The 12,694-nt window shown below is 50.1% G+C and overlaps 1 long non-coding RNA gene across 2 annotated transcripts; it reads right to left on the bottom strand.

Annotated features, from left to right (window-relative positions):
* Window positions 1-4,617: 4,617 nt before the first annotated feature.
* LOC121057239 lies at window positions 4,618-12,380 on the bottom strand. 2 transcript variants are annotated; one of them, XR_005813724.1, is made up of 4 exons: window positions 12,295-12,380; window positions 5,260-5,467; window positions 4,850-5,085; window positions 4,618-4,742 (listed from the first exon to the last, which is right to left on the bottom strand). It is a non-coding gene; the product is annotated as an uncharacterized LOC121057239 (long non-coding RNA). The 2 variants fall into 2 exon arrangements; XR_005813723.1 differs by having other exon boundaries at window positions 4,618-5,085.
* Window positions 12,381-12,694: the final 314 nt, after the last annotated feature.

Below are 12,694 nucleotides of genomic sequence, written 5' to 3'. Positions count from 1 at the left end.
CTTTTAGCAAAGACGTTTCAATGATTCCTTTAATGGCTATATAAACAGGAACAAAATCAAACAGCAATTAGCTGTAATTACGCTTTAGCCTAAAAAATCCCACACATGAAATGATTACCATAGCAATTACTGAGGACTTCTGTGCACATTTGGCTGGCACAATTATACCGAGCGTGCCCTTCAGGAGAGAGCAAATCCCTTCCCTTGCGGCTGCTGGGCTTCCCTCCTCCCCCTGGACCTGCTATTGTCGGTGATGGCATTTGCAGGATCTGGACCTCAAGCAAGCAGAGTGGCAATGGCAGCAAGGCTGAAACACTGCTGCTGGGGTCAGAAGACCAGGAAAAGGAAATAGAAACAAGTAATTTGCGGCCCCTCATGAATGCATGATGGCTGAGGGCTCGCCGCGCCACGTTTGCGCTCCTGCGCTTGGCCGAGCGTGGCCGGGGCTGGGCTATGGGGAGGCGATCGTGGGCTTCATCCTGTTTTGTCTGCAGCTGCTGCAGGACCTCAGCCACACGAGCTGGCCATGAGGTGGCCACTGATTTTTATTTTTATTTTTTTTTAAGAAAACTGCATTTATTAAAGACAGGCTTCCAAAAACTGGGTATCAGAAGAGACCATGGCACTAGTCTGCCTGGGAGACGGGGGGTGCCCTCGCTTTCCTGCCCTCGTGCCAGCTCCTTTATCCCATGAGAAGTCAGGTACCAAAATTCGGTGCAGGCCCAGGGCTGACAAGTGCTTCTTGCAAAGGCAATAGCAGCGCTGAGAGCAGGGACGGCATGAATGACAAGTCCACTTGTCCCTGTGGAAACATATTCTCCAGTCAGGTCAGAGCCTTTCTCCACTGCAGGGCAAATCAGGATGAGGCTCCTTCTTCCTCCAAAAGCAGCAGAACAGCCTGCAGGCTTATTCCTATTTGGACCAGCACCACTTTTTAATCTTGACTTACGGAGGAAACATATGGAATGTATTGAAAAAATATTGCTGTGTTCTCTGCAGCTCCTCTTCTTGGAGCAGGGAGCAGAAGTATTAAACATCTGCGACTCTTTAGCTCCGGCTGACTTGGGGCAAGCTCTCACCCCTTGGACCACTGCTCAGTCCATCCTGCAGAAACAGAGGGACGTGGCATGTGTTCTGCTGGGATCAGCCCTCCGCCCAGACACATGGTGCTGGTATCACAAAAGCTGGAGATTTGGCAGGGATTTGGATGCCCTTCCCAAGCCATCCATGGCCAGACGTGGGAAGGAAACGCAGTCTTCTTCCTTGGGACATGGGCTTTGCAGGCGGAGCAGAGACCGTAGTGACCTCCATGCCACCCTGAGGCATTCGGCTGTCAGGGCTGGCCAAGCAAAGCCACAGGTGCTGCCAGCCGAGGGAGGCCATCGTGGGCAGACTGGTGCTGTGATCTCCTCTGATACCCAGGTCTTGGAAGCCTGTCTTTAATAAAAGCAATTTTCTTTAAATAAAAAATAAAAGCTCCCTCCCAACCTGTTTTCGGTGACCAGCTGCTGCTGTAACAAATTGAGTCACAGCAGGCTGCTTGGCCGGACTGACACCAGCCCTACGGTAGGAGCACACCTCATCATGAGGATATTAAATGGATTTCGGTGCTGTGCACAACTTTGCTCTGCCCAGCGTGGGGCCGAACGCTGCCCAGTGCCTTGGAGCGTCTCTCAGAGGTGCAGGGACCACCAGGTGCCCCGTGCAGAGCTCATCCTGGGGCAATGCACACCTGCGAGCCTGGCCAGCTGCTGGAAAAAAAGGTTGCTTGGAAGGGCCAGGGAGCCAAGCCCCAGGGAGACACATCCCTCTCCTGTCTTGGAGGAGCCACAGCAGCTCCAGAAGGCAGCAGTGGAGACGAAGCCCACAGCTCGCAGCAGCTGCCCTGGGAAGGAGGCCTGCTGCCCCTACCAACAGCTCCGCAGGCTGCGACAGCAAACATCCTGCCCTCGTCTCTCCTGGAGAGGCAGCAAGATGCAGAGCTCAGCACTATCGCCCTTTTAACCCAGCAGATTTATGACTTCAGCATAAAATCTCCCGTTTCTTGAATTCACCCAACAGATCTTATGTCAACTTAACATTCTTTCTAAAGTGCCTGCAGTGTTTATTCAGTCCGGCCGCTGGTTTATTCTAGTTAAATATCTGTTTCAATTTAAAGCAAGTTCATTGCAGGTTCCTATTTCCCCACTGCAGAGCTTTAGGATGAAAAACCCGCTTGACAGTTGAGTAAATGGCATCGATAAAGAGCTCCAGTTGGCCCATGAAGGGGCTGAGAGATAAGGACCAGAAATCTAAAAGAAATCTAAAGATCCAAAGATGTGCAGTCTTGTGTTTGTTGGTGCTGCCCTGTGGCGGGGGCCCCGGGCCTCTGCTTTCCTATGGCTTGAACCAAGTGCCGGCCTGGATATGCTCAAAAATAAAAAAATAAATAAATAAATAAATAAAGATCCTAATCATTGCTGGAACGACTGCTGTGGAAAGTGGCTCGTTGACTTCTCAGGGCTCTGCATGAGCCGCACAACCCCTGGGATGTTTCAAATGGAAAACCTATCCGTGCTGCCTCCTCAAAGGGGGACGGGTAAACTGCCAAGGCTGAAAGCATGGGCTCTGTTTGTGGGACCCAGAGGTTCCTTTGTGATATGATTGATTCTTCTGCACAGACATTTCTAGATATTTTTCTGGCTTCTAAGTTAAGGAAGAAAAAAGACACCAAACTCGGTGTTTGGGGAGGATTTTAAATTAGCACAGCCCTTCCTATGTGTGCTGCCTGAGGTTCCTCCTGAGAGGTAAAACCCCACAGCTTGTGTGCAGGAAAAGGATGGCAAAACAGCTCGTAAGGACTTTGGGAAAGGTTTGGTTTCCTTCTTGCGAGCGTGGGGCCACTTGTAACAGAGCTCTATGGGCGTGGATGTGTGCGCTTGGGTCTGAGCCAACCGCGCTTGGTGGGAGTCCTTTGAAAGCCCTCTCGTATGCCCTGAGCAGGCCTTGGACTCGGCTTGGGCTGGGAATATTCATGGGGAAGGATTTACTTGAAGGAATGCTTTGCGGAAGGAGCAGATTTCCAGAGCGTGTTGATAGAAAGTGATTACCAACCTCATAAATAAGAGCGTTTGCACTGGCAGGGGAGAATTAAGTGAAGAGTGCATTAGGAGCACAGGTCATCCGAAGCCAAAACCCGAGGACCAGTCTTTTAACTCCAAAAACTTGCTCACATGCTCTCTGTCCTCCCAGACACTCCAACCTACAGCTGCGCTGCGTGGCCGAGCTGCTTGCGGCACGGCGTGATGTGGCAGGAGGCAGTGGGGTGCTGGGAGCTGCAAACACCATAAACACATCAGCAATCTCGCATGCAGGGGCAAATGTTAGAGCCGTGTAGGTGCTGGAAGAGTGGGAGCAGTGGGGGAAGCCCCCCGTTCAGCCCGGGTAGCGGGGGGACGGTGACAGCCCCCACCCCAAGCCGGGGCCCTTCTCCTGCGCGGGGCTGCTTGAGCTGCTCACGCCGCTCGATTGCTTTCCTGGCCTTCCCTTTGCATCAGCTGTGCCAAACCTTGAGTGGAACCATCTGATAAAAGCTGGACGTGTATCAAAGATGTGCTGTGAACACAGTAACTCAGCCCTCATCTGCAGTCCAGAACCAGCATCTGCTCAACGTGTCCTGCCCCGGTTCTTCACCAGGCGGGGACGGTGCAGAGCGTCCCCCAGCTCCGTCTTCCACCCCGCTTATAAAACTAGCCCAGAAACCCGATTCCCCCCTCGCCCTGCTGTAAGCCTCCGGACTTGTATTGATGTTGGGAGAGGAGAAGTGAAGGAGTTGCACAGCTCGTGCAAATCTCAGAAACTGGTCAGGGCCCCAGCAGGATTGATTTATGGGGTAGGATTAGAGCCTGGATGTATAGCTTGGCTTGGAGAGGTGAGTTAGAGAAGTGGACATGATAGCAGCCTGGAAGGATTTCAAGGGTGTGGACACAAAGGATTGAGATGAAATATGCTGGATGGTACAAGGAGGTATGACTAGGAACAAAGGAAGGATATGGATGAGGGGAAGCCGGTGTGTGATGAGGTGAGAGGGATTAGCTCACGGCCAGCCCCACGGGAGGGCTTGGGAGAGCGAGACCATACAGCATCGGAGCTGGTAGGCAGCCTCCTCGTACTGCTGCTCGTGGTCCTGCTTTTGACCTAAAATACAAGCCACAGGCATCGCTCCTCCTCCTGCATCCCTGCCACCTGGGGAGCTTCCCAGCTCTTCCAGTCCCCGGAGCCATGGGAGTAAAGGGGAGAGGAAATGAGGGACAGAAAGAGAGAATAATGCGGGGCAGGTAGAGTGTTCATCCTGAAACAGAAAAATCAGGAATTTCACATTGTTCCCATGAGAAAGTGAACAATGTGGATTTTTAATTTAACCGGTTGCTTCATTTGTTCTGTTGAAATGTCATTAAACACGACCATTTTTTGCCATCTGGACTTTGGGCTTTCAGAACAATCACAGCCTGCACGTGGGTATACGGGGCAGTTTTTGTGCACTATCCCTCTGCACAGCATCATGCACTGTGCAGTTCTGGAAACCTGGGGGTCCTTGCTCAGTAAGAGCAACCACAGGTATTAAAACAGGGGAAATGCAAGATGTTCTGATTTATTTTTTTTTTCTACAGTAAGTTGGGAACAAGACAGGATCCAGAATTTTAGTCTTCAGCTTGTATGACGATGGGATCTCATGTATTTTTCATCTTAGACTGCACAAATCTCTATTGGCATATAAAAAGAACTATCTGAGACAATCTGAGAATGGCAATATTTTATCCTAGCCAAGTTATTCATTAAAAAAAAAAAAAAAAACTCTACATATACTTACGTCACGCATTAGGAAGCTATTACTAATTAGGGACAGATGAATCAATTCAGATAAAATTAAATCCTGTTTCAACTTTTGCCCCAGTTTCCAAATGACTCCTTTTGTGCAGTTTGCAGCAGTTTGCCTGGAGTGCTTGCCTTGCTCTTCTCGTGACTTGTGCTGCATGCTGGTGGCTCTGGCTCGTGGGATGAGGCCTCAGCTTCCTCAGAAGGATAGGCACTAGGATGCTCTCTGTCCTGCTTAAATGGAAGCAAAAAGAAGAGCTGTGTGCATACTTCTCAGCAAGGAAACCTCAGACTGATTAAGCCTCTAGGGGACATGAATATAAACCGAAGCTTTAGTTTGCTGGAAAAAAAAAAAAAAAAAAAAGGAATTTACATTAATCAAAAACCTCTTAAGAGATTCCTAACCCAGTTTTACAGACTCGAGGAGCTCTGCAGACAGGATTCCCACTGGCTGGGTCTCTGCTGGGTCGCAGTCTCTGCTGGCATCTCTCTGCCTCAGCAGTTGGTCCGAGCGTCTCAGGCCAAAAAGCAGCGCGGTGCTAATCGAAGAGGATCGCCCGCCGGCACCTGCCAAAGCGCCTCCCTCCAGGGTTTCTTCATCAGATCGAGTCACCTGTGGCCGAAGGAGCGTGTGGCTACAGAACGGCATCCAGGGGAAACCTGGCGTGTCAGCATAAGCACACTTACCGCTGATTTATAATCAGGCACGCAAGCGGAAAATCGGGTTTGCAGAGCTGGGATAGACACCAGCAGTTCTTCTCCTCGCCAAGCTGAACCCCCGAGCTTTCTGAAGGTCATTTATCTTCGGGATCCCAGCCCCTTGGGAACAGCTCCACAGCAAGCAGGGGCAATGCTGTGTTCCACAATGTTCCCTCACCGGCCGCTGAATGCAGGGAAAGCTTCTCCAGCCGTCTTCCTGACCAGGATTTGCTCTTCCCCAAATACAAACCTGTCACTAAGATATTGACAGCAATCTTTCCTCTTGGACATAGAGTTGAGGAGTCCCCGTTAACAATGGGTACAGGTGACGGTCCCATGACAAGTCAGTGTTTGAGTCAGGCTTAGAGTTTTACAAGCTGGTTTCCAACACAGTTTCTAACAAGAAAAACTTGATATTTTTCCCAGAAAAACATATGCAAATCTCATTTCTCTATTTCTTGCTAAAAGTTTTATTTTTTATTTTTTTTTGCTGTGTCATCCTCCTCGGAGTGTTAGCAGCTTGGATGTCTTCAGGGGTGAAAAGGTAAAGAGAAAGATTCGAAAGAAAAATGTATCTATGTATACGTCCTGATGCACCCGTTAGCCAGGACTTGATGAGTGTGTGTTCACCACCGAGGTGACTCACAAACTCCTATGGCCACCATATATCCTATAAGGCATCATCCCTGCCTCCTCCCGAGGGGACAGCCCCTCTGGATGCGACCCTTTTGGGGGAATTTCCACTGTTTGTGGCTGAGATTTTCAATCAAGCTGGTGCTTAGGGACATGGTTTGGTGGGTGACATTAGCAGTAGGGTGATGGTTGGGCCAGATGGTCTTGGAGGTCTTTTCCAGCCTTAATGATTCTGTGATTCTATGTTAAATCCTCAGTTTCCACCAGCGCAACCCCCAGCCCGAAGCAGAGCCCCAGAGCTGGGGCTGCTGAGCTGCTCCGGACTGTAGCAGCCCTGGGGGGGGTGTTCCTCACCAGCTTTCAGGAGCCCATCAACCCATTTCTCCTGAGGACCCCACCCCGTAACACCCCATTTTCCAGCCATGTCATGCCTGGGTGCATAGGCATGAGAAGGAAGAGCGGCAGGGTCAGGGGCAGTGTTAGAGGGACTACAAACATTGTTCGGTGCTGAGGAGCCCCCAGGCTTCCCTGCAGACCTGCACGGCGCTGCCCAAGGGCTGTTGGAGACGAAACCGACAGTGTTTGAACTTATTTTGGAAGCCGCCTCGCGGACATGCAAAGAACAAACCGCAGGAGGCTGCTGGGTTCGTCCTTGCAACATTTGCAGCTCAGCCCCGACAAGGCAAAGGCAAAGCAGTTGTGCTGTAGATGAGCGGGGAAGGGGCCAGAGATGTTTCAGGCAGTTTTCCACTTCCCAGCTCATTTGCAACGTATGCTGCTTGGGTCTAACTCTAGCTCTGGAGCCCTCCTTCCCCTCCAACCAGGCTCTGTTTTTCGTAGGAACAGTGAGAAGGTTTCCAGCCACCATGAGCCCATGCCAAGTCTCCAAACAAATCTGTTTGAAGGTTCCCGGTCTGGTAGTGATTAGTCCAAGATGGGGGGAAAAAAGAGACAGAGAAAGGGGAAAAAAAATCAAGATAAGAAAACCTTTCCTGCAGGAACATTGTATTGCTATTATTTTGTTGTTTTTTGTTTTGTTGTTTTTTGTTTTGTTTTTATGAACTCTCTGGGCTCTTGCTGCACGTTCATCTCCAATTTGCCTGCGGTAAACAACATGCCTTTCAATGAGGCAGGAAGAAACTGAAGCTTGGTTCAGGCCATCGCCAAAGCTTTCATTCCTGTGCGTGGCCTTGACAGCCAGCAGCAAACACACGCTGCCCGGGCACAGTGCTGCAGCCTGGGGGGCCGCGGCTGGAGGTCACCTCGGCTACCCCTGGGCACAGGGAAGAAATACCTTCCTGGGCCAAACAGCGGCTGGAAGGGCTCTGGCCATGGATTAAATCGATTAAAGTGTTTTCAAAACCGCTTCTACATGATATCTTGGCTTCCTCGTTGGTGAGCCAAGAGGAGCACGTGGGAACGTGGCCACTACAGCGGCACTCGATTCATTCTGCTGATGCTCTTTTTGCACGAGAAGTCTCCCATGCACCAGAGTGCACTGAGCTGGGATTATTCGCAGGCTCGACTCCTGGTGTGGCAGTTAACAGCTCTTTATGCAGGGAAGAAATCCAACCTCCAGGCTTGTGGTTCAGGGAGAGGCACCACAAGAGCTCCTTACCTGCGCCTTGCAGTGAAAGCCAGTTTCCTTCCCCCAAACCAGGGCCATCTCCAACACCTGCATGCCCTCCAGAGTGTACTTTCATAAAAAAGGAGCTTTTCGTCTCCTCCATCACTGCCCACAGTGATGGAGAGCCCATAGGGTTGTACAGAGACATGGGGAATATGTAGGGTTAAAAGCAGCCCTGGCTCCGTTGAAAGTGATTGCAAAATCCCCTTTGGCTCGGTGAAGCAATTTTCCCACCACCATCACCCATTCTTTCTTCCCAGAAAGGTACAGGACATGACGGGAAGTTACAGCCAGAGCTGGGCAAAAAATACAGATGTTTTATTATGAATACGTGCTGGTATTTCTGTAGCAAACTCAGTCCTGTGGCCATGCCTTTCAGCTTTGTTTTTGTGAATACTCCAGGGAGCTAATTTAAAAAGCAGGTGTGCTCACCAAAACATGACCCTGGTGCCGGTCCCGTTAGCAGGGAAGGAGAAGGTAACTTTTGAGAAAGGCACAGACCCATCGAGTCCCAGCAAAGCTATCATTCTTTGCAACAGAGCCAAGACTTTACCTCTGGACTTGCTTCGAGCTCTCCCCTGACACGCTCCAGAGAAGCCAGTTGTCCTATTTTTGGTTGAGGCTGCGGGCTGCCCTGCAAACGTGGGCTCTGTAATTTACACACAGCACACTGGAAGCCGTCCGGCAGGTGGCAAGGAGAAATGGTAATAAACTCATTGTGTCTCTCCAGCAGAGAACCGGACGTAGATCCTACGGCAGCCACAGTTTGGGAGGTTTCTTGCGAAAAATGTTGCAGGACAGAGGTGTTTGCAGAATCTTTCTGAATCATTTAAATGATTAAGAAATTACAGAATTACTGTAATTTCTTAATCATTTAATCAGTGGTCGTTCCTAAGAAAACTCCAAAATAAATGCATAAACTAATAGGAGCTTGGAAAGGACTGTTGGAGCTTGGAAAGGACTGTTTAATCATTGCTATGATCATTTCTGCACTGATAACAGCTTCTGCTGAGCCGTTCATTCCAGGGTCACTGGGAAAACCAGGGTTAGTGCTGACGGTAAGATGCCACTGAAGGGGGAATGAGGGTGTAGGGGGATGGCTCTGGGCAGCTAATGAATTTATTCAGGATGAATAAGCCCCTTGTGGTAAGCCGAGCTCCCTAATCTCCCTCTCTCGTGGTGTAACTGCTCCGATGGTATCAGATCTTTGCTATAACTGGCAATTTTTCCTACCAATTACCCACCAGTTACAGTCCATCTCCCTCTGAAATAACAGGCAGGTCATTAAACTCAAATTCCAATAGGATGATAAGGGAATTTATTGCTGAGATGATCACTGAAGCCATGGTGATGAATGGGCTCAGAAGGATTTTAGGGCATTATTTCCCAGAGCTCACCAGCCAGCTATCTCCTCCACTCGGCCGTTTGTGTCTGCAGCTTGGAGGCTGTCTCCTCGATGGCTTTTCAGTTCTCTTTCGGGGGGTTATTTCTGTATGGGGATATGCGTGTAACTCCAGGCTCTATTTTCCTTGCAGCTCTTCTTGTTCGGGAAACAAGGCAACGACAATTAGCCCCATGATAGGGATGATGCTTTTGACTGGATTTGTTGTACTTGGCTCCCTGTCAGCAGACAGGTTTGGGATGAAAAAGGTGCACGTTTACAGCACTTTAATCATTCCTGGAGTGCAGCGCCATGCAATAAAAGGAGCTCCTTTGCTTTTGAAGCTGGTGAGAAGATGCAGTTTTAAGATCAGCTCCCCACTGCTGCTCAGCTCCAAGATTTAGGTTGTTCGGCTTCCCCTCCTAGAGGTGAGCCTGGCGGTTTTATCAGAAGCTGTTTAATAGCAGAGATGGATCAAAGAGAAAGATTCCCAGCTGCGGCCCAATAAATTCTGGCACAGGCTGCTGGTAAAGCAGGCTATCACCCGAAGGGCTGGCCCTGTCCATGGCACAGTTCAGGCTTTTTAATGATCCCAGCCTTCAGGAGCAGAAAAATTTGTGTTCACTCTCCTTCAGCCAGCCCAGTTCAGACCAGTGGCCAACAGCAAGCAACGCAGAACCAAGGAAATCACTGAAGTGCTATTTCTGCTGAAGAGAAGGAAGAATTGGACCGCTTTTAGCAGCCCTGGGAGGCATGAAAACCTACCAGAAAGCCCCAGCCATTCTTCAGATGAAGTTTTTCTCTCCAAGCCAAATTCTTCAGTGTCCTTTTTTCATTAAGTGTCTTCTGCTAGATCACTCTGCAGGAGCAATGTGATGGACAAAGCAGTCACAGCTGCCTTGTAGCAGCCCCAGCACAACAGCCAGCCTGCTAACAGCGCGTGCATGCCATGGAGAAATGGCAGAAAAATCTGAACATAACCGAGGGCACGGGTTTATGAATTGTTTTGGCAAAAACATGATCTTAAAATTTGCAACTGTACCCTGACAATGTCCCGACAAGGAAAGGCAGGGGGCACTTCCCAGAGATTATAACCAGCTGGAAGATTTAACCCTGTCTGTTTTTCTCATTCACGGCAATACGATCGGGGTTAACATGCCTTTTTGTTATTATAGCCCGTGCAGATTTTTCTTCTGGGGCGCAGAAAGACAATTTCCTAATGGAAAGTGCTGCGCCTTCCCCTGGCTCTGCCTTTGCCCAAGCAGGGCACAGTCCCTGAGTGCAGCTCGGCGTGCCAGCATGGCCAGGCCTGGCAGCTGTGCTCTAGCACGAGCTGGTTTTACAGAATTGCTCCAAAGTTCTACTGTTTTATGGTGGGAAGGAACAGGAATTACACACGGCGTTTATTTTTAGCTATATTTTTGCTTTATTTTAGCTGATTTCTGCTTTTGCCTCTGCAGATGGGTAAGGAAGAAATAGGGCAAGCCACCTTCAGTGAATAGCCCCCCACGTTTGTCTACATCAGAATAATTCAGAAAAAAAAATGTCACTGTGGAAAATCATTTCTAAAAGAGTCAAACCTTTCTATTCCAAGTGTGAGCCTTTAAGACTGGGACAGCAATTGCACTTCTGGGAATCTCCCTGTGTTACAAGGAGCAAATGCAAGGAGCCGGCATCTCAGCAGCGTTCCCATCAGAAACCCACCCCAGTGGCTGCTCCCCCCCAGCTGGCTACTGGGAGATGTTGCAGCAGTCAGCTCTTCTTTGGTGCCCGTGTTTTCCCCCCATAAAGCGAGGAGATCAGGACCTGCTGGGTCTCTGTTCTGCTGCTGTTGGGAGATCATTAGTCTGATCGAGCAGGGCCTCAGCTACAGCATCTCACAGAGAGAAAACCCCAAGGTGTTTAGAAGAAAGAGCCCTTGCTAAATTTATCCTGTGTTTAAAATTGACCAGAGGGTGAACGTTTGATCTGTGTTCAGCCTTTCCCCACTTTCTGAAGATAGTCACATTTGTGGATATGAAGTCTGGATCTAATATATAGCACAGTATGAATAGATGTTGGAAAGGGTTGCTACAAGCTATTACTGAGGCAAAGTAAAAGAAATCAGATGTTTATATACAATTATGCTATTGTGCAGATCAGTGGCCAGGAGAGAGCAGAGACAGTAAAAAGGAAAAGTGCCTTTTCTGTGTCTTGGGATGGCGTCGAGATGGACAGATAGCGAGAGGAAGGCATGAGAGGGGCTCGGATTTCCCTGCCGTCCCTCTTGCAGAGCCGTGCAGGGGAGGAACAAGGCCCAGACCTGCAGGAGGGGGTCACCCCTGCTCACTGTGCCCCCTCATGTGGCACCAAGCCTTCCCCCTGCCCATGGTGCCAGCAGTGTCCAGCCGACAGCACGGCCAGCACCTGGAGGGGCTGCTCTGCTCTGCGCCGATAAAGCAATTTTCAGAGATTTTGCTCCACTCCTGTAATCAGCTGGCCCTACAACCCACCCCGCAGGCATCAGCATTTCCAGCAAATCAAAGTATTTCACCTGCACCTTGACTCTGAGGGTGGCCACATTTCCCTCTGAAACACGCGCACACGCACATCAGCACCACGCCGCAGTGGCAGCCTCCTCCCAAACCCTCTAGCAGAGGGCTCCCCAGGCATCTGTGGTGCTGAGCCAGCCTGCAGCAGTGGTGCTGGCTACTCTGCGGCAGTGCCTCGGAGCACCCCTGAGCCTTTTGGGGACGGCAGGACTGCAGTGGCACCCAGCAGGCAGGCAGACACCACATCCCACCCGGAGCTCGCTCCTCACCGCAGGCACGGGTTGCATGCAAAAAAAAATCCTCCAGCATCCCCGGGAAAGTTCCCATCGCAGCGCTCCGGCCGTCCACGCAGCCCATGGGAGGATGAAGGCAGCAAGAGGGGGGAGAGAGATAAACAGTTTCCTACGGAGTCATGGCTCAAGCCCATCTTACAAGAAACACATGGTCCCTGACACGATATTTAGCTCTACTGTAACATGGTCCATTTGGAGGCTGGTGGCTGTGTGGAGAGCTGTAGTAAAACATTCTTTGCTAGTAACACAGAGAGAGAGAGAGAGAGAAAAACCCACCCTTAATAACAATAATTGCGGTTAACTCCATAAGGGCTGGAGAACAGGATGGCAGCGGAGCTTCTCCTGGAGCAGGGACCTGCTTTGGCATCAAGCAAAGCCCCCGGCTCTGCCAGCCTGAAACGCTTTTCCCAGGGGGTGTTGACCCCTTGGCTTCGCCCCGTTAGACCCAGAGGAGCAGAGCCAGCATATTCTGGGGCTGGATTTTTTCCTTCAGTGTGCTGTTCCTCTGCTCAGAACAGTCCCGGGGAGGGTCATGATGTTAAGCCAAAGAAAAAGCCTCTTTTTTTTTTTTTTTTTTTTTAATTTTTGTTCAACTTTTCTGCTCGTTAGCTCAGGAACTTACAGTTGGAGTTGTCACTAGGCTCCTCCTGCCAACATATTGCAGGGCTTCGCAGGA

Source organism: Cygnus olor, chromosome 19 (genome assembly GCF_009769625.2).
Source record: "Cygnus olor isolate bCygOlo1 chromosome 19, bCygOlo1.pri.v2, whole genome shotgun sequence".
Taxonomy (NCBI): domain Eukaryota; kingdom Metazoa; phylum Chordata; class Aves; order Anseriformes; family Anatidae; genus Cygnus; species Cygnus olor.
Note: the sequence above shows the minus strand (reverse complement) of the source record. Positions and strands in the feature narration are given on the sequence as shown.